At 41.4% G+C, this 19,706-nt stretch overlaps 1 protein-coding gene across 1 annotated transcript in view; it reads right to left on the bottom strand.

The window, feature by feature from the left end:
- The window catches only part of PASD1 (PAS domain containing repressor 1), a 103,910-nt gene extending 90,829 nt beyond the window's left edge, over window positions 1-13,081 (bottom strand). Inside the window, exon 1 of the mRNA XM_015128424.3 lies at window positions 12,886-13,081. The gene's annotated coding sequence lies outside the window, so the exon portion shown is untranslated. The remainder of the gene's footprint in view (window positions 1-12,885) is intronic.
- Window positions 13,082-19,706: the final 6,625 nt, after the last annotated feature.

The following is a 19,706-nucleotide window of genomic DNA, read 5'->3' as shown; positions in this document are numbered from 1 at the left end:
CTCTCGCTCTCTTTCTCTCTCTTTCAAGACAGGTCTCACTATATTGCCCAGGCTGGCTTCTATTAATAATTCCTGGGTTCAAGCAATCCTCCCACCTGAGCCTCCCATATAACTAAGACTACAGGTGCACAACCACTGCACTAGGCTGTCTCATGTAATTTCAAAAAATATATTTAGAGAACTGACCAGCTGCATAGCTGGAAAAATGCCCCCTTTGAAAGAATTGGGTGAGAATGAGCTGTAATTGTTATATCTTAAGATTTATAAATCTATTTTCTATATCTATTTACTTTTTCATTACAGAAGTATCAAATTACGTTTATGGCAAATCATGTAAAAAAATTACATTTATGGCAATAAATATATGCTATGTTTTGAGAGAATACAATCATATAATATCTATATAAACATAAAATTACAGTAGTTGGCGATAATTAACATTCAAGTTCATTTCTGTTTGCAATTGTTCTACAACTGAGTACACATACACACGCGTGCACACACACACATACGCACACACACTTCTTATTGATCTACAATCACCAATTTATCAAAACTAAGACATCTTTCCTTCACTTGATTTTACAATTCTCTGAGGGAAATTAGAAGAGTGCTACATTTAAAGTGATCAAGTAGAATCTCAAGATTAAAATATGATTTGCACTTTAAATCTGTAGTTGTCATTGGTGAAAATCAAGAACATCCATAAACAGATATTTTTATTATTCATGCTACACAATTTCACATGTAATCAGTTCACTAGGATAAGGGTTGATTATGACTATTTGAATGATGTTACATCTTGACCTGTGCTTTAAGCCTGACTGAGCATTGTATGAATTACTAACTCAGGCGTTATTATTTTAAAATGCAGTTTATTGCTAGGCAAGGTGGCTCACGCCTACAATCCCAACACTTTTGGAGGCTGAGGCGGGAGGATCACTTGAGCCCAGGAGTTCAAGACCAGGCTGGGCAATACAGGGAGACACCGTCTCTACAAAAAAGTAAAAAATTAGGACTGGGCGCGGTGGCTTAACACCTGTAATCCTAGTACTTTGAGAAGCCGAGGTGGGCAGATCACTTGAGGTCAGGAGTTCAAAACCAGCCTGGTCAACATGGTGAAACCCTATCCATTCTAAAAGTACAAAAAAAAAATTAGGCGTTGTGGCAGGTGCCTGTAATCCCAGCTACTTGGGAGGCTGAGGCAGGAGAATCACTTGAACCCGGGAAGTAGAGGTTGTAGCAAGCCAAGATTGTGCCACTGCACTCCAGCTTGGGTAACAGGGTGAGACTCTGTCTCAAAAAAATAAATAAATAAAAATAAAAATAATTTAAAAAAAAATAAATTAGCTAGGCACGGTACTGCACGCCTGTAGTCCCAGCTACTCACTGGCTACTGAGGAGGCTGAGGTGGGATAATTGCTTGAGCCCTGGAAGTCGAGGCTGTAGTGAGTCACGATTGTGCCACTGTACTCCAGCCTGGGTGACAGAGACAGACCTTGTCTCAATAAAGAAAAAAAAAAATTCCAGCTCATTACTTAGATTTTCCCCACTTACAACTTGATGATCTGTTTCAAACTACAGAGGAATCTTACTTCCATTACAAGTACATAGTAAAATATAAAAAGGTAAGTACAAAAGTTAAGTCTGAAAGACAAAAATTGTTTTCTTACCTGAGAATGAGAGATTTAAAAGCTGGTGAGTGTTGTGTATGGGCACTGGATAGTCTATCCAGATCATCTTAGGAAAAAAAGACGTTTTTAAATAAAAAATAGCCCGTCTAGCAACACCAGGGAATTCAATAATCACATAACTGAAAATAAAGGTAAGAGAAACTTTTCAACCACCAAGACTTTCCAGATTAGAAATGACTTTTCATAGTGTTACAATTCTCACAGAAATGCTATCAACTGGAGAAACTGGGAATGTTCATCACCTCCCCCTCCCTGAGAAAAAATGTTCTTAAACCGCTTTTACCTTTTGCACGAAGTCAAATGTCTTCAGTCTCCTCCCAATTCCAGTCCCCCGCAATCACCACGGTGGTCTACTTGACCAAAGGGACTGAGCTTTCTGATGCTATTTTGTCCAGTGGTCTTTTATACAAGCCCTAGAGATGGTGTTTAGATCTTCCTCTAAGGGAATTCTCCTTTCTCTGCAATGTAAAAACTCTTACTTGTAATCTTTAAGTTGGTTTATAGATACAAAAATGAGTGATGGCTGGGAGCAGTGGCTTGCACCTGTAATCCCAACACTTTGGGAAGCCTGAGACAGGAGGATTCCTTGAGCCTAGGAGTTCAAGACCAGCCTAGGCAACATAACGAGACCTCATCTCTATTTTTTAATAAAAAAAGAAGAAAATGTAAGTGTCGATGTTCAAAAATTTCTTTTAACGGATTCTATGGACTTGCTTCACTTTAGGCAAATAGTATTCTTGCCTTTTCTGAGGGACACACCATTTTTGCCTCTGGAGCATACCAATGCTAAAGCCAAATAGTATAGTCCCAAAAAAGCAATCTGTTTCTGATATTTGGCAAAATAAATCCCCACAGTATCTACTGGGTGTAAAGGTATGTGGAACCTGGATGTATGCACTTGGATCCCAAAGTACATCATTTTTTTCAAGTTTTTCCAGATTCAGGTAGAAGGCACTCTCACAAATGTTTTCCTCAGCTTCCTTCTCCCTGAACCCTCTAGAATTCATTGTCCGCTACTGTCTCAGGGCACTTGCCACTTTCTAAGATGTCTGATCACTATTTGACCCCTTGTCTGTCGCCCCCAGTGGAGTATGAGCAAAAGGTCAGAATGTGGTCTGATTTCTCCCTGTCTGCAGCACCTAGCACAGGGCTGAAGCTCAAGAATCATCCGGTGACATGAACTGAAGCCACTCCTCAACAGATGACTTTCATTCACATCAGTCAAGGAGCATCTGGCAAGAATCTGATTAGGTGCCCACAGTTGGCACTTATGCCCAGTGCTTAACTTCACTAGTGACTGGCACTTGGGACTACCTGTTTGGCACAATTGTGACCTCAAGGAAGATCCCCTCACAAGGTTTGTCGCTTGAAAACATTGTGAAGCAAGCGGGAGTAGTCATGTGGACTTTGGAACCCACTTAGTTAGACAGGTTTGAGTTTGGTTTGGTTTATTAAATTCATTTCTACCTTGCCTTATTACAGACAACATGTTAGTAAAGGGAAAATATAAGAAGTTCAATATATGATTTCTCCACAAATATTTATTGAATATGTTCTCCTATTATAATCACATGTGTTCTTGTCTGGAGATTTTAAGCATCACCACAGTAAAACTGTCTCAGCCTGTCACCCAAGGCTCTCTATAATACAACCCAACTCATCTTTCCAGTCACACCATTCATGAATTCCAGGAAGTACCTACTATTATCCAGACACTCACTCTTCATTCCTACTGCCCAGCCTTTGCTCATGATCATCTCCTTGCCTAAAATGTCCTTCCCTGTATCTTTACATACTGAAGTAATATAAATCTTTCAAAGCACTTCCCCCAAAGCACCTTCTCCAAGAAGCCTTTTCTGATACTCTCTCCTCCAGCTCCATAGCACATTGCCTGTACCCCTTATGGCACCTGCCTTACTTGGTACTGTTTCAAAGTCCTGTATTGTCAGTCTCTCCGTGATTAGTGCAGCGAATAGGGTAAGCTTCTCTCCGCAACACAAGGCTATATAAACATAGCCTGTAAAACTATGAAGAATAACATTCAGCTAGTTGAAAACTGAAAAATCAAGAACTTGTTGTTTCTCCAGAGATCACGAGATGCAGGAAGAGAATGACCTAAGACATAGAAAAAAAATGTAGGAAAACATAAAGGACAGATGATAATATAGCTTGAATATTTGTCCTTGCCCAAATCTCATGTTGAATTGTCATCCCCGAGGTTGGAGGTGGGGCCTGGTAGGAGGTGACTGGATCGTGGGGGTGGATCCCTTATGGCTTGGTGCTGTCTTCTCCATAGTGAGTGAGTTCTTGTGAGATTTGGTCATTTAAAAGTATGTGGCACCTTCCCCCAGTCCGACCCCAGCCACCACCCTCACCCCAAAACCTCCCCTCCCTCACCCCCCACTCCCATCCTCTACCCCCAGCATGCCCTTCCCCCATCTCCCATCACCACCGCATCCTCCTGCACCCCCTTTTGCTCTAGCCACATGATGTGTAAGCTCCCGCTTCACTTTCCACCATAAGTAAAAGCTCCATCCGGAAGCCAATACCATGCTTCCTATAAAACCTAAAGAACCGTTAGTTAATTAAATCTCTTTTCTTTATAAATTACTCAGTCTCAGGCATTTCTTTGTAGCAATGCAAGAACGAACTAATACAGATGACTTAATATGGAGATAGCCATTTCTGTTCATATAAAAGTATATTTCAAGTGAACCATTTAAAAGACATCTTCATGAATCATTTAATTAAGAATCTGATAGGTAAGTTTTTCTCTGTCTCCAGTCCATTTTCAATTTAAAATATTGACAGCCAATCAGTAAAACAATCTAGAGAAAATGATACTGGAACACTTCATTAAAGGACTTTTTAAACCGAAAGATTTACATATATAAATGAACAGAAAAATTTAAATTTAAACCGTAGAGAACCTGAAAGTATTAGAGATTATAGTGGGATATTTTAGGCCACTCTCAGTCCATATTTATTAAGGTTTCCCTTTACTTGACGCCATAGGAATTTACCAAGGAAGAAAGAATACAGTTTCCAGGACAGTGAGTTCTACATTTCTGGCTTCTGGGAAAATCAAGTTATCTACAGTGATTTCAAATACTTTTATTTATTTATTCATCATTCATGCCCCCCAGTTATCTGCTATGAGCAAGGCACTGTGTCCAGTGTTTTCAATGCTATTGTTATTATTGTTGTTGTGGGGTTTTTTGGTAAATCAAAAGGACCTAAAGAAAAATTAAAATATTACTATTTCAAAGAAGAGCTATAGCTCTTATAACTGTCAAAATGATTCTCTAAAACTTGAGCAGCTGGAATGTTAAAAGGTGATAAGAAAAATCAAATGAGAAAATCAAAGTGGTCAGGTCAGGCTGGATTCTCTAACTGAAGGTAGTAACATTTTTATTTAATATGTGAGGTAGCTGGGCACTACTAAAATTTTCCGAGAATTGACTTACAAGATCAAACTAATTTTAAAAGAGGTGATGCAAGGGGAGCTCAAGCAGACAGGCTGAGAAGAGGTTCGAGGTTAGCTGTTGCGGAAAGAAGAGAAAAAGGTTGCAAGAGAGGATGTCTCCCAGACGTGCTATGAAGGAGGTAGACTAATATGAGAAGGAACAAAGATTAAGAATTAAATGTGTTGCTACTGTGGGCCTGGAGCAGTGGGGGCTAAAATAGCTAAAGGTCAGAAGAGGAGAGTGTTCTTTCCTAAAGAAAAACTGAATCATGGAAAAGTACTGACAGAAAAGTCATCAACTTTAGGTTCTCTTGCATGCTTAGGCATCAATGAAACATGGAAGAAACTCCAACCTCTATTTGACAAGAATTGTCAATTTGACCACATAGACATGAGTCGGACAGATGACTTCGAAGTCTCTTTCAGCTTGGGGAATCCATGACTCTACAAGGCATGTTCACAGAGAATATTTGAAATTAGACTAATTACTTGAGCGCCCCAAGCAAGTGACTTGAGGAAAAGAAGATAAGACCTTGGAAATATTCTGTTAGATGGGTGGAGGCAAAACACAGCAGCAAGGAGAGAGAAAAGAGCCAAAGCAACTAAGGAGGAGATGAGCACAGATGGGAGCAGCCTTTCCACTCTGAACAAAAACAAAGCAGCTCAGGATCAGGGAGGAAACTAGAAAGGAACTGGAAAAGACAGATAAAGACATAATGTTATTTTGCATAATGCCAAAGGACAACAATTTCAGCACTCCAGAACTCTATGGCACCTCAATCTGTTCCATTTTAAGAATAATCTGTTCTTCCCAAGTAACGTCTTAAGTGCAAGTTTTGCCAATGTTCAGTTTATTAGCAATGACATTTACAAAACCGCCTCAATCCACTTTTCTTCCTGGAAACACCTAACCTGGGTGATCCCCCAGACTTGCACAAAGCCTATTTGTCCAGAAAGGCTTAGCTGGCCTCTGTCATGAGGGAGCCTTTGGACAAAGGAGAGAGATTTGCATAAAGGTGGTCAGCTTAATACAGCCCCTGTTTGAGGCTGTACAGCATTGAAAGGGCCATTCTCCAACCTGGCAGTGTAATCCTAATGGAGAGCTTTTGTCCCTAAGGCTGTAGTGGGCCGCTTTATTCAGCTGACAATCCACAGTAAAAGAATGAATCAACCACCTCCTTTTAGTACAGCTAAGGCAGCTGGCAGCCCACAGTCCTGACAGCTTACCACATAAGAAGCAGGACAATTATCAGCCTCAGACCCAAAAGGTGCTCCATGAGGGAGTGACCACAGCTAGGGCTCCTGGTGGCATGCTGGGCGTTTACCACTCAAGACAAAGGTCCCAGAGCCCAATCTCCACACAGGAAAGGGGCTGTGGGAGTGCCAGCAGAGCTGTTCCCTACAGTACTTCCCAAAGAGATCAAAAACATTTCATCACTATGTAGCTCCTCGGCCAGTTTTATGGAGCTCTATAATCATTTCCCATTAGAATGCTGGGAATGAGCCAGGCTTCTTGCTTCTTTTTACAATTTCATTTTTTTTAAAGGAAATTTATTTTAGGTTTCTTTTTTTAAGAGTGCCAAATTTACAAAATAGAAAGGAGAGACAACACAAGCATAATTCTACCACTGTGAGGGAAACATTGCCATATTGGAGTATTTCTTTCCAGTCTATTTTACATGGCTGTGAACATTCTGTAAATACAGTTTTTGAATCAGGGCAAGTCTGAGTAGGGAAACAAACCCTTTAGCAATTAGGTATCTAATTAGGTTTCTCCTAATTTATTTTATTTCAACTTCAAGAAGAGGAACAGAATCCTAACTTCCTTTAAATCCCTTATCTTCAAGTAATCCCCAGCCTAACCCCCGGTTCTCCTGAATCCTACCCTACTGCTCTGCCTACTGCAGGGATGCCTTATCCCAAAAAGCAGAGAAGTTGTCTCCTAGAAGCTGTTGAATAATTTTTTTTATAAAGGGCTATGTCCACACATAAAAATCTATATGCAACAAAATTAATTTAAGATGGATATACAAATTAAGTATTAATATCACATAAAAGGTCAAAAAATATATACCACTGAGTGAAAAGGTTGACAATGTATGAGCCACATTGTTTTCAAATTAGAAAAAGGGGCCAAGGAAACCTTCCACTTCCCGAAAGAAATGCTATGGACCTCCTCACTTAAAATTATCTCTGTAATTGTTGCTGACTCTTGGCTACCTGATGCCAGAGCTCCTCTCCCCACCTTACCCTCAGCCCCTACTCCTGTGCCATTCCTTTTCTCAATGCTGATGGTTAAGACACTTGCCCATTATGTGAGGCTCTGCAAATGCCCTGGCTGCCAGTTACAATATACTCTGTTCTATACACTTCAAATGCCTTCCGTAATCACAAGTTAGAACTTTACACGAAAGCTCTAACTTGTTTCTTATGGAATGTATAAAAAAAGAAACAACTCTCAATGAGAGTTTCCAGATTCTTCATGTTGATTGATCTTGTTTGTGAATTTCACCTTAAAGTACAATCATTTTGTGCAGAAAGACTTTTCAATTTCCCCCTCAAATTCCTGCCTGTTACTTTAAAGCTTTCTCATTTCAAAGTGCTGTGTGGTTCATGCTTTACAGCACAGCTTACACCTATATTTCTGAAGATGATTGGCAAAGGAGGCTGATATGGGAGAAGGAAAAGAGTAAACAGCCCTAAGTCCTGTATGAAGAATACCCAGGAATGTTTCAAAGTGATCTTGACGCAGCCCAAGGAGGAGAGTGGAACTGCCACAATTTATTGTCTACACTAAGGAATATATTTATTGCTTTCTACTAGAAAACTATTAACCTACAAGTTCATTCTCCCAACTGGGAGACCTAAAGTTAGAGGAGAGCAAGCCAACAAAATATACTTGCCTTAATCCACACTTTAAAATTAGTGACTTAAGTAGGGGGAATTGCAAAATCAATGGAAAATCAACACCCCTCTTGAGGTCAGAATTCTTGGGATCTAGTCCCAGCTCTGCACTAGCTGTGTGATCTTGGGCAAGTCACCTAGCCTGTCTGAGTACCTGTAAAATGGTGCTAAGCCCTGGCCTCCCTACCACATAAGGCCGCTCTCAGGAGGATCAGATACCACACGGATGGAGAAGTCTAAGGCGCATTGCTCACCCATATATTTGGTCAATGTCTCAAATGATAAGGATCACCTTAACCTTGAATGTTAAGGTTCACCTTAACAAGGAGACAAGCTTAAAGAAAGACACACTAGTTCAACACTTCTTAGATCTTTTCCCTAAATATCAGTAGTATTCATGAAATCAACAAATATTGCAGTAAGTGAAACATATATCATCAAAAAAAAATAAAAACAAAAAGGAGAAATCTTGGAACATTGTGTGCATACATACGTTATGGTTAAATACCAACGCAGAAAGAAGAACACTATTCAAATTCATGAATTTATGCTTTAACTTCCAAAGCTAAATATTAGCTTGACTGAGTAGTATTGTGTGCCTTGATCTCAGGTATTAGCATATAAAAGAGCCGATGGCCCTTAGCTCCCTGCCATCCCAAAGGTACAACTTGTATGTTTAAATACGGGGAACATTTATTAGTGGTCATGAACACTCTGTAATCAAGAAACAACCAGTTACTTAAACAATGTGCTTAACTGTTAGAAATAGAATCAGAAGAAAAACTCATCAACGTCCAAAACATCCTACCCTACTGGGACATTAGCTAGACTCAAGTCAGAACACACACACTCCATAAATACATATCAAATAACAAGAATGGTATTCCAGTTCTCATAAACAACATTTGGAAGTCAATTTAATATTTATATAGTGTTTGGAGAAAGCCTTGCCAAAATCTTAAGCCCTTGATAAAGGACAAGGGGCAAATGTAAAGTTTCAGTGTAAACTGGGACGTCAAAGGTAGTTTGTATTTTCCATTAAAAAATACGACAATTGGCCGGGCGTGGTGGCTCACACCTGTAATCCCAGAACTTTGGGAGGCCGAGGCAGGTGGATTGCTTGAGCTCAAGAACTCAAGACCAGCCTGGACAACACAGCAAAACCCTACAGTCTCTACAAGAAAATACAAAAATTAGCCGGGTATAGTGGCATATGCCTGTGGTCCCAGCTACTCAGGAGGCTGAGGTAGGAGGATCACTTGAGCCCAGGAGGCAGAGGTTGCAGTGAGATGAGATCATGCCACTGCACTCCGGACTGGGTGACAGAGACCGACCCTGTCTCAAACAAAACAAAACAAAACAAAACAAAACGAAAAGACAATTGCTTAGATCTTGTCTTTTAAGAGACTGACTTTTGGGAAGTACCTCCTTGAAAATCTAGTGGAAGCCTTTGTCACATAGACCTTTGCCTATCAACATTCAGACACAGTCTAAGTTACATCAGCATGACTATAAACAGCAGCTTTTTATGTCTAGAGCAGGGTAGGCATTTCCCTGACTGATTTCCCTGACACCAGAGCCATAAAGAGGTGCTAGTAGTCCCCAGAAGCCTCTGCCAAAAGAAACCTTGATGACACTGCATCTTTATTTCCAGCTGTGACTATTCCTTTGAGCTCTGGCTCTAGAAGCATATCCAGTGACTTCCTAGATATTTCACCAGCACCTTATGCTCAGGTTCAAAACTAAAGTTACCAAATTGCTCCTGGTCCCGGTGCTCCTCATCTCAGTGAGTGGAATCAGTTGTATAAAACAAAAACTTGTAGGATCTTTGCTAACAGCTCCCTCTCCTTCACTCTGCCTCCAAACAATCCAGTCCAGCAAATCCTGATGAGTACACCTCTAAATCAGGTGTACTCATGGTTGAGCATCCCTGACTCAAAAATGGAAAATCCAAAATCTGAAATGCTCCAAAATCTGAAACTTTTTAAATTTTATTTTTATTATTTATTTATTTATTTATTTTGAGACGAGTTTCACTCTTATTGCCCAGGCTGGAGTGCAGTGGTGCAATCTTGGCTCACCACTACCTCCACCTCCCAGGTTCAAGCAATTCTCCTGCCTCAGCATCCTGAGTAGCTGGGATTACAGGCGCACGCCGGGCTTGGTAGAGACGGGGTTTTTCCATGTTGGTCAGGCTGGTCTCGAACTCCTGACCTCAGGTGATCCACCTGCCTCGGCCTCCCAAAGTGCTTGGATTACAGGCGTGAGCCACCGCACCTGGACAAAATCTGAAACTTTTTAAGTGTAAATATGACATTCAAAAAATGCTCACTGGAACATTTTTGGACTTCAGATTTTCAGATTAAGGATGCTCACTCAGTAAGCATAATGCAAATACATGTATTCCAAAATCTGAAATCTGATACACTTTTGGTCCCAAGGATTTTGAATAAAGGATATCAACCTGCATAGGGAATCACTTTCTTAAAATCCTGCCATGGCTCTCTACTGTTGCCACCCTCACCTGGTCACCTCCTGCTTCAGAAAATGCTAGGCGTTATTGCTCCTCCATCATTTTGTTAATATGTGTGTCTCCCTCTGCCTTCTCCTTCCAGAGTTATTAATCTCATAATTCAAAACCCAATCTAAATCCTCCTCTTTGGGGAAGATGGGCTGAGGCCCTAACCCACTTCTCTTTGAAGTCCAGTGTCTGGGTTTCTTATTCACATATTATAGCTCAAAGCAAATAATGGGATATAATAATTTGTTTGCACGTTTCTCAGCTCCACTTGCCTGTGGACTCCCTAAAAGCTTGCATCTTTATTCTCAGTTGCTTTGCCCTATATCTTAGCTCAAAACGTGCCTCTAACAGAACTTTTGAATATGTGTTGAATGAAATGTTGAGACTAAAACCGGGAGAGTTAAACTACACTTTTATCACAAATGTTCATTTTACTATCAACAACCAAATGCTCTCCCCACAATCCTAATTACTTTATAAACCCTATCAGCTTTCAGTTAAGAGTAGGAGGATTTGTAGTGTAATTCTTATCACCCAAGAAACTGGGTATCTGTGAAGTACTTTGCAAAGAAATCTCCACATAAAGGCCAGCCATTGGAAAGCCACTTCCCACTGGCTCCTGACTTGCTGGGGAAAAAAAAGGAGGAACATCCCTCAGCCTGTTCTTTGCTGATGGAAGAAAGGTCCAGTTCCCGCCCCCACATCCTCCCTCCATCACTCCCAACTCTCCCAAGGAAGTGCTAGGATAATCTCAGAGACAGATGTCTAAGTAAGTACTGACAGACTGGAGGGCATCTACTGGCTACATTTGCCTGAATACTTTCAAAGTCATGAGTCCAATGCTTTCTGCCCGTTCTCTTGAGTTTGGTGGAAAGGATTCTCTTTTGCTGCCTGAGTGTCTTAACCCCTCAATACTCTCTTTTCTAGAACAGGCAGAGAAATAAGCACAACAAATCTACGTTAGATACAAACTGAGCTTACTGAAAGAACTAAGGTTAGAGAAAAGCACAGCCAATCAGTAGGGATATCTCAAAAAAACTAGGACGCCTGATTCTGTTCCTGGATCTCCTTTGGAGCATGACTTTGCCACCTGCCTTTCCTGGCATATTGTGTGGTGTATGGCATGCATAATACATAATCCAGTGTAGATTAATTTACATTCTTGATTTTATCCGTTGGAAAGTTATGTTCCCTTAAGATGGATGAGTAACTGATAAAATATTGTCTTATGAGTTGTAATTTTTGCAGGAAATTTTGAATGAAAATACAGGGTCTTGCTCTGTTGCTCAGGCTGGGGTGCCATGGTTCATTCGTGACTCACTGCAACCTAGAACTCCCAGGCTCAAGTGATTCCTCCCACCTCAGTCTCCTGACTAGCTGGGCACCACACGCCCGGCTAATTTTTGTTTTTTGCTTTTTGTTTTTTTAAATTTTTGTAGAGAACAGGTCTCGCTAAGTCTGCCCAAGCAGGTCTCAAACTCAGCCTTACGAGTAGCTGAGACTAAGGTGCATGCCACCGGACCCACGCTCACCTCCATTATAGGTCTTCAGATACGTGGCTGCTGCCACTTTCACGCTAATCTGACTCCATTTTGTAAAAATACATTTTCTAAGGTAGCCACAACTTCTGTGTTCTCCGTCTAAGTGTGCCCAAATACACATCCTGACATAAACTCCTCATCATTTGAAATCCAAAAAAGCGAAAAACAAACCCAAATAACAAAAACCTCAAGGAGATCCTCCGAAAAGCCACTGCTGCCCTCAAAATTCTGAAGTCTGAGATTTCACGTGCACAAACTGCTCAATCTGCTAAAAGTGAGGCAAACCTCTTGATATGCGCGCCCACCGCAGCACACCGTCCTCGACCATGGTAATGGAGACGCGCCCAGCCCTACCGGACAGAGCCTGGCGTTCTCACTCAAACGCGCGCTCAGGCCGGCCTATTCGCAACACCCCAAGCTTTCCTTTCATCCCAACTCTGCTTCAATTTCTCGAAATGTCCAAAGAAAACTCAACGGGTGCCTCCTATGGTGCACCTGCGCTGGTGCCCAATGTGGGAGGAGGTTCAGAATGTGCAGATCTTCCTCGTGCAACCCCCAGCTACCCACTGCCACCTCTCCCCCTCCCCCTCATCCCAACCAACCTTCCCAGGATGACCAGGAAAACGAGGGTCCTGGAGGAAATGTCTCTGATGGAGTAGCTTGAGCTCCTCAGCCACCGAGGGACAAAGGGGCTGGCTCCCCGCCGCCACCCCAAGTCATGTTACTTTGGAGTAGCCGTCATTAACGGACTTCACTCACCCTTGTGGAAGTCTTCACTGCTGAAGGCTGTAGGAACTTGGGGTGACTTGAAGCTCCTCCTTGTGGTCTCCGGTGAGAGACCGGGAACCGGGTGGGCTCCCGGAAAGTCTGCAAATGAGGAGCAGCTTCTAACTGACTCCTCCCGCAGTGAACTCCCCAGGGAAGTGCGTGGGCCCCAGAGTGCAAAGCGCGTGGTAGGGGCGTGGCGGGGGGGGGGGCAGGCACGGAGGCAGCGTGGCTGCGGAAGTGGGGGGAGGAGTGGTAGCATTTCTCCCCAGACCTCGCGATGTTGGAGTGCGAGATCCCTACTGCCTCTGAAACTGGGGGTGCAGATAAACCACTTCAACGTAGCCCTTACCTTGTCGAGTCAAAAGGTTCCACCCCAATCTGGGCTCTCCACCCTCCCTGGACCCTGGAGCACTACCTGAGCAGCACCTAATGGAGCCCAGAAAATGTATGGATCACAGAAAAGAGGGGTCTTTTTGAGTCCAATCACGGCTCTATTGTGGAACAAAGAAGGTAGGACCCCATCCTGATCTAAAGGGTCTTTGTAGCCTCACAGAGCAAAATGCGACCCTTGTTGAGTATCAAGTCCAGCTTAGCAGGGCATCAGTGGGTGTCTGGAACCCCAGAGGTCAGAGGGAGGGCAACAACTGCACAGTGTACCCCTTGACCTGCTGCCTCATTTAGTATGGTTGTCTCAATCACAAGGCCAGCCTTGTTTTCACACCTCCCAATCCGCCCTCCTCTCTGGCCTTTTCCAGGAGACACACCCACTGAGCTTTGCAGGGTTGCCCTATATTATACCATTTGATTTCTCCAGTCTGTTTCTAAACACTCACGGGGAAGATGATCTCACAACCTCCCTCACCACTCATTCCAGAGTTGAATAAATCCTCAATGAGGAATAGATTTAACACTACATGTTATTTTCTTAAACTGACCAATTTTGAGACAAGTTAAAAAGACATTCAAAGAGTTAAAAGATCAAAACTAACTTTATTTGTTTACTTATTTATTTATTTTTGAGACAGAGTCTCGCTCTGTTGCCCAGACTGGAGCGCAGTGGCATGATCTCGGCTCACTGCAACCTCCACCTCCCGGATTCATGCCATTCTCCTCCCTCAGCCTTCCAAGTAGCTGGGACTACAGGTGCCCGCCACCACGCCCGGCTAATTTCTTTTTGTATTTTTAGTAGAGACGGGGTTTCACCGTGTTAGCCAGGATGGTCTCAATCTCCTGACCTCGTGATCCGCCCACCTCAGCTTGCCAAAGTGCTGGGATTACAGGCATGAGCCACTGCGCCCGGCCCAAAAATCAACTTTAATTCTGCTGTATCACTAAGCACAGGAAGAACAAAGTACATATTAATTTAACATCATTACTATTAAATTTTATTCATAATAGTGATAACCCCTGCCCCTCTGACAAGGAGGATATGTCACAGAAAGGGCCCTAGAGCGTTCAGCCTCCTACTCAATCCTTGTAATGTCAAAAGTTGACCACTCTGAAGGTGGTCTTTGGATGTATTATTTTCTCCACATCAAAACTGAAGATCAAGGCACTTCAGAAACAAGCTCCTAAACCCAGTTTCAGAAGGGACTCATTTTAAAACAGCATGGGTCTTCCTGATGGCATTTTAAATAAAACATTCTGACTCGCAGCTGTGTCTGCAACCTTCAGTCTCTACAAACAAACTCTAATTATTAAGTGTAAAAGCTTCAGTATGACGTAACATCTGAAATAACCAGGAAATGATAGAGCAAAAAAGTTGTTTAGCGAGGCAGGCATTTATGTAACACTTCTAGGAACCTAAATCACAATCTCCTTCCAGGGGCAGAGAAATCAGGTCTCTTCTTCCCCAACACACGTGCAATTCTTGTCCTTAAGCAAATCACTTCCCTTCTTTAAGTGCCATATTACATGCAAAGGGGTGATAACAACATGTATGAATGTAATACTTGTCATTTGTAGAGTATATTGTCTGCATAAATTAACTTTAATTGTAAATTTAGTAGTGAGTTGTCAGAAACGACGTTCAAAAAGGATTTTTACATGCTTTTCTCCTGATAAAATCTCAACCAAGCTTCCTCAGAAAGGAGGCACGACTTCCGCCACAAAAGCAGAGAGATTAGCGGCAGCAAAGAACGGGAAGAGTTTGGGCTTAACTATAAATCCTGACCAGTCTTAGAGAACGTAATTAATATCTCTGAAGTCATGGTGTCCTTCTCCTGACAATGGGCCCAGTAATAAATAGTACTTGCCTCACAAAATTGGGATGCTTCAATGGGATGATGCATGCAAAGCACTTAGCAAAGGGCCTGGCAGGAAGGTGGTCGTGGTCAATGAGGCTGTAATTACCACCGGGAACCACAATAGAATACTCACCAAAAGCAGGAAGGGCTTCTAGATGTCCATCCCACCTGAACATGGGATGCAGGATTTGGGGAACTTTGGCCTGAGACTCTAGTGGTCTTTCTTGGAAGTATCATCTTACCTCTGCTCTTTCTCGCAGGGGGACTGGTCGATATCAAAGACTAGGCACTTGTCTGCAAAGAAAAGACAGTTGTGAGTAGCCTGTACAGCAAGTCCCAAAATTTCATAGAAATCTCTGGAGGAATTCCTTGGAAGACATAAAGGCAAGTGAGGTAAGGTTTTATTTCTATGTGGTCATCAAACTGTCATTTGTTTGGTTCATCCTCAGAGGAGATAAGTATCTCATTTTCACATCTCTTGAGGCAAAACAGAGCAAACTTGTATAAAATCAACATGAAGTCATCTTGGCTTGTAAGAATACTCACACTTTTGCTCATCTCCAGTTTATTTGAATGCAATTTTGTGGAGCCTTGGTAATATTTCCATTACGTCTGAAATACACTGATCAATGTGTGATTTGAGTTTTCCTCAATAGTCCTCCATTTTTCTGGGGGAGGGGGACATATGATGTTAATACATAGTGGTGTACCTTAAAGACATCTGCTCTATTTTACTTGTGGAAAAATTTAATGATAAATACATAAAAGGAATTTAAGTAGTGCTATTTTAATTCATTTGGAATTTTTTTAAAAATCAATTAATTCTAGAAGAATCCTCATTTTATGTCTATACAGTTTATCAAACATACAGTGGGTGACTTCTATTTCACTACCTACTATAGTCTTCATAATTCCAGGAGTACAAACCAGATATAAGATCCATTTCTAGATGCCAAGTCTCTCCTATATAGCATGATTATTGCTCTCTGGCAAAAATCTCAAAAACAGTCAGGCTTTCTGGTGCTAAAAATGTTCTTTAGGCACAAGAAATGCCATATGAACTGTCCTCTCCTCCATCACTGGCACTGCTTTAGTTCAAATCGCCATTAAGTCTAGTCTGCACTCCTGACTGGAGTTCTTGCTGCCTCCACTCTCGACCCCTGCAAATTGTTCTCCGCCTAGTAGCCATTGTGACCTCTAAAATGAAGTTCATGTCATATCACTTCCATAATGGGAATACTGTCAGCTCCCCTACCGCCACCACCACCATTTTTGCTTGTGGAGAAAGGCCTAATGCCAGCCTCACCTCCTCTAATACCCCTCCCAATTATAATGATAGTTTTTCTCTCCTCACTCCGCAACAGGTGAATATACATAACTTTGCTAGAGTTTTTTATTGTTTTGATTTTTATTTCTTAAATATTATCATTAGGGTTGAACATCTTTTTATAGAGTAATATCATGTATTTCATTAATTTTTTCTTGGTGAATTGCCAATTAATTTCCATTTTTTTCTTTTACTTTAAGCTCTGGGATACATGTGCAGAACGCACAGGTTTGTTACATAGGTATACATGTGCCATGGTGGTTTGCTGCGCCTATCAACCCGTCATCTAGGTTTTAGCCCCGCATGCATTAGGTATTTGTCCTAATGCTCTCCCTCTCCTTGCCTCCCAACCCCCAGCAGGCCCCGGTGTGTGATGTCTTTCACCTTGTGTACATGTGTTCTCGTTGGTCAACTCCCACTCATGAGTGAGAACATGTAGTGGCTCTTTTTTTGTTGTGTCTCTGCTAGGTTTTGGTATCAGGATGATGCTGGCCTCGTCAAACGAATTAGGGAGGAGTCCCTCTTTTTCTATTGCTTGGAATAGTCTCAGAATGAATGGTACCAGCTCCTCTTTCTACCTCTGGTAGAATTCGGCTGTGAATCCATCTGGTCCTGGGCTTCTTTTGGTTGGTAGGCTATTAATTACTGCCTCAATTATAGAACTTGTCATTGGTCTATTCAGGGATTTGATTTCTTCCTGGTTTAATCTTGGGAGGGTGTATGTGTCCAGGAATTTATCCATTTCTCCTAAATTTTCTAGTTTATTTGCATATAAAAGTTTATAGTATTCTCTGATGGTAGTTTGTATTTCTGTGGTATCAGTGGTGATACCCCCTTTATCATTTTTTATTGTGTCTATTTGATTCTTCTCTCTTCTTTATTCGTCTGGCTAGCGGTCTATCTATTTTGTTAATCTTTTCAAAAAATCAGCTTCTGGATTCATTGATTTTTTTGAAGGGTTTTTCATGTCTTTATCTCCTTCAGTTCTGCTGTGATCTTAGTTATTTCTTGCCTTCTGCTAGCTTTTGAATTTGTTTGCTCTTCTCTAGTTCTTTTAATTGTGATGTTAGGGTGTTGATTTCAGATCTTTCCAGCTTTCTGATGCCGGCATTTAGTGCTTTAAGTTTCCCTCTTAACATTGCTTTAGCTGTATCCCAGAGATTCTGATACGTTGTCTCTTTGTTCTTGTTGGTTTCAAGAACTTCTTTATTTCCGAGTTAATTTCGTTATTTACCCAGGAGTCATTCAGGAGCAGGTTGTTCAATTTCCATGTAGTTGTGCAGTTTTGAGTGAGTTTCTTGATCCCGAGTTCTAATTTCATTGCACTGCTGTCTGAGAGACTGTTTGTTATGATTTCCTTTCTTTGGCATGTGCTGAGGAGTGCTTTACTTCCAATTATATGGTTTATTTTAGAATAAGTGCTATGTGAGACTGAGAAGAATGTATTTTCTGTTGATTTGGGGTGGAGAGTTCTGTAGATGTCTGTTAGGTCCACTTGGTCCAGAGCTGAGTTCAAGTCCTGAATATCCTTGTTAATTTTCTGTCTCATTGATCTGTCTAATATTGACAGTGGGGTGTTAAAGGCTCCCACTATTATTGTGTGTGAGTCTAAGTCTCTTTGTAGGTCTCCAAGAACTGTTTTTTTGTGAATCTGGGTGCTCCTGTATTGGGTGCACATATATTTAGGATAGTTAGCTCTTCTTGTGGCATTGATCCCTTTACAATTATGTAACGCCCTTCTTTGTCTTTTTTGATCTTTGTTGGTTTAAAGTCTGTTTCATCAGAGACTAGGATTGAAATCCCTGCTTTTTATGCTTTCCATTTGCTTGGTAAATATTCCTCCATCCCTTTATTTTGAGCCTATGTGAGTGTTTGCATGTGAGATGGGTCTCCTGAATACCACACACAGATGGGTCTTGACTCTATCCTATTTGCCAGTCAGTGTCTTTTAATTGGGGCATTTAGCCCATTTACATTTAAGGTTAATATGGTTAGGTGTGAATTGGATCCTGTCATCATGATGCTAGCTGGTTATTTTGCACATTAGTTGATGCAGTTTCTTCATAATGTCATTGGTCTTTATATTTTGGTGTGTTTTTGCAGTGGCTGGGACCGGTTTTTCCTTTCCATATTTAGTGTCTCCTTCAGGGTCTCTTATAAGGCAGGCCTGGTGGTGACAAAATCCCTTGGCATTTACTTGTCTGTAAAGGATTTTATTTCTTCTTAGCTTATAAAGCTTAGTTTGGCTGGATATGAAATTCTGGGTTGAAAATTCTTTTCTTTAAGAATGTTGAATATTGGCCCCCACTCTCTTCTGGCTTGTAGGGTTTCTGCATAGAGATCCGCTGTTAGTCTGATGGGCTTCCCGTTGTAGGTGACCTGACCTTTCTTGCTCTGAGCCCTTAACATTTTTTCCTTCATTTCAACCTTGAAGAACCTGACAATTATGTGTCTTGGGGTTGCTCTTCTAGAGGAGTATCTTAGTGGTGTTCTCTGTATTTCCTGAATTTGAGTGTTGGCCTGTCTTGCTAGGTTGGGGAATATCCTGAAGTGGGTTTTCCAACTTGATTCCATTCTCCCAATCGCTTTCAGGTACACCAATCAATCATAAGTTTGGTCTTTTCACATAATCCCAAGAAGTTTCACATATTTTTTGGAGTCTTTGTTCATTCTTTTTTCTCTAATCTTGTCTTCATGCCTTATTTCAGTAAGGTAATCTTAAATCTCTGACATCCTTTCTTCCACGTGATCAATTCAGCTGTCGATACTTGTGTGTGCTTCATGAAGTTCAGGTCATTTATGTTCTTTTCTAAACTGGTTATTCTAGTTAGCAGTTCCTGTAACCTTTTACCAAGGTTCTTAGCTTCCTTGCATTGGGTTAGAACATGCTCCTTCAGTTCAGAGGAGTTTGTTATTACCTACCTTCTCAAGCCTACTTCTGTCAATTCATCAATCTCATTTTCCATCTAGTTTTGTGCCCTTGCTGGAGAGGAGTTGTGATCATTTGGAGAAGAGGCATTCTGGTTTTTGGAATTTTCAGCCTTTTGTGCTGGTTTTTCCTCATCTTCATGGATTTATCTACCTTTGATCTTTGAGGCTGATGGCCTTTGGAAGGGGTTTTTGTGTAGAGGTCTTTTTTGTTGATTTTGATGTTGTTGCTTTCTATTTGTTAGTTTTTCTTCTAATATTCAGGCCCCTCTTCTGCAGGTCTGTTGTGGTTTGCTGGAGGTCCACTCCAT

The sequence above is a fragment of the Macaca mulatta genome, chromosome X (genome assembly GCF_049350105.2).
Source record: "Macaca mulatta isolate MMU2019108-1 chromosome X, T2T-MMU8v2.0, whole genome shotgun sequence".
Lineage (NCBI taxonomy): Eukaryota > Metazoa > Chordata > Mammalia > Primates > Cercopithecidae > Macaca > Macaca mulatta.
This window is presented reverse-complemented; position numbering and strand designations above follow the sequence as displayed.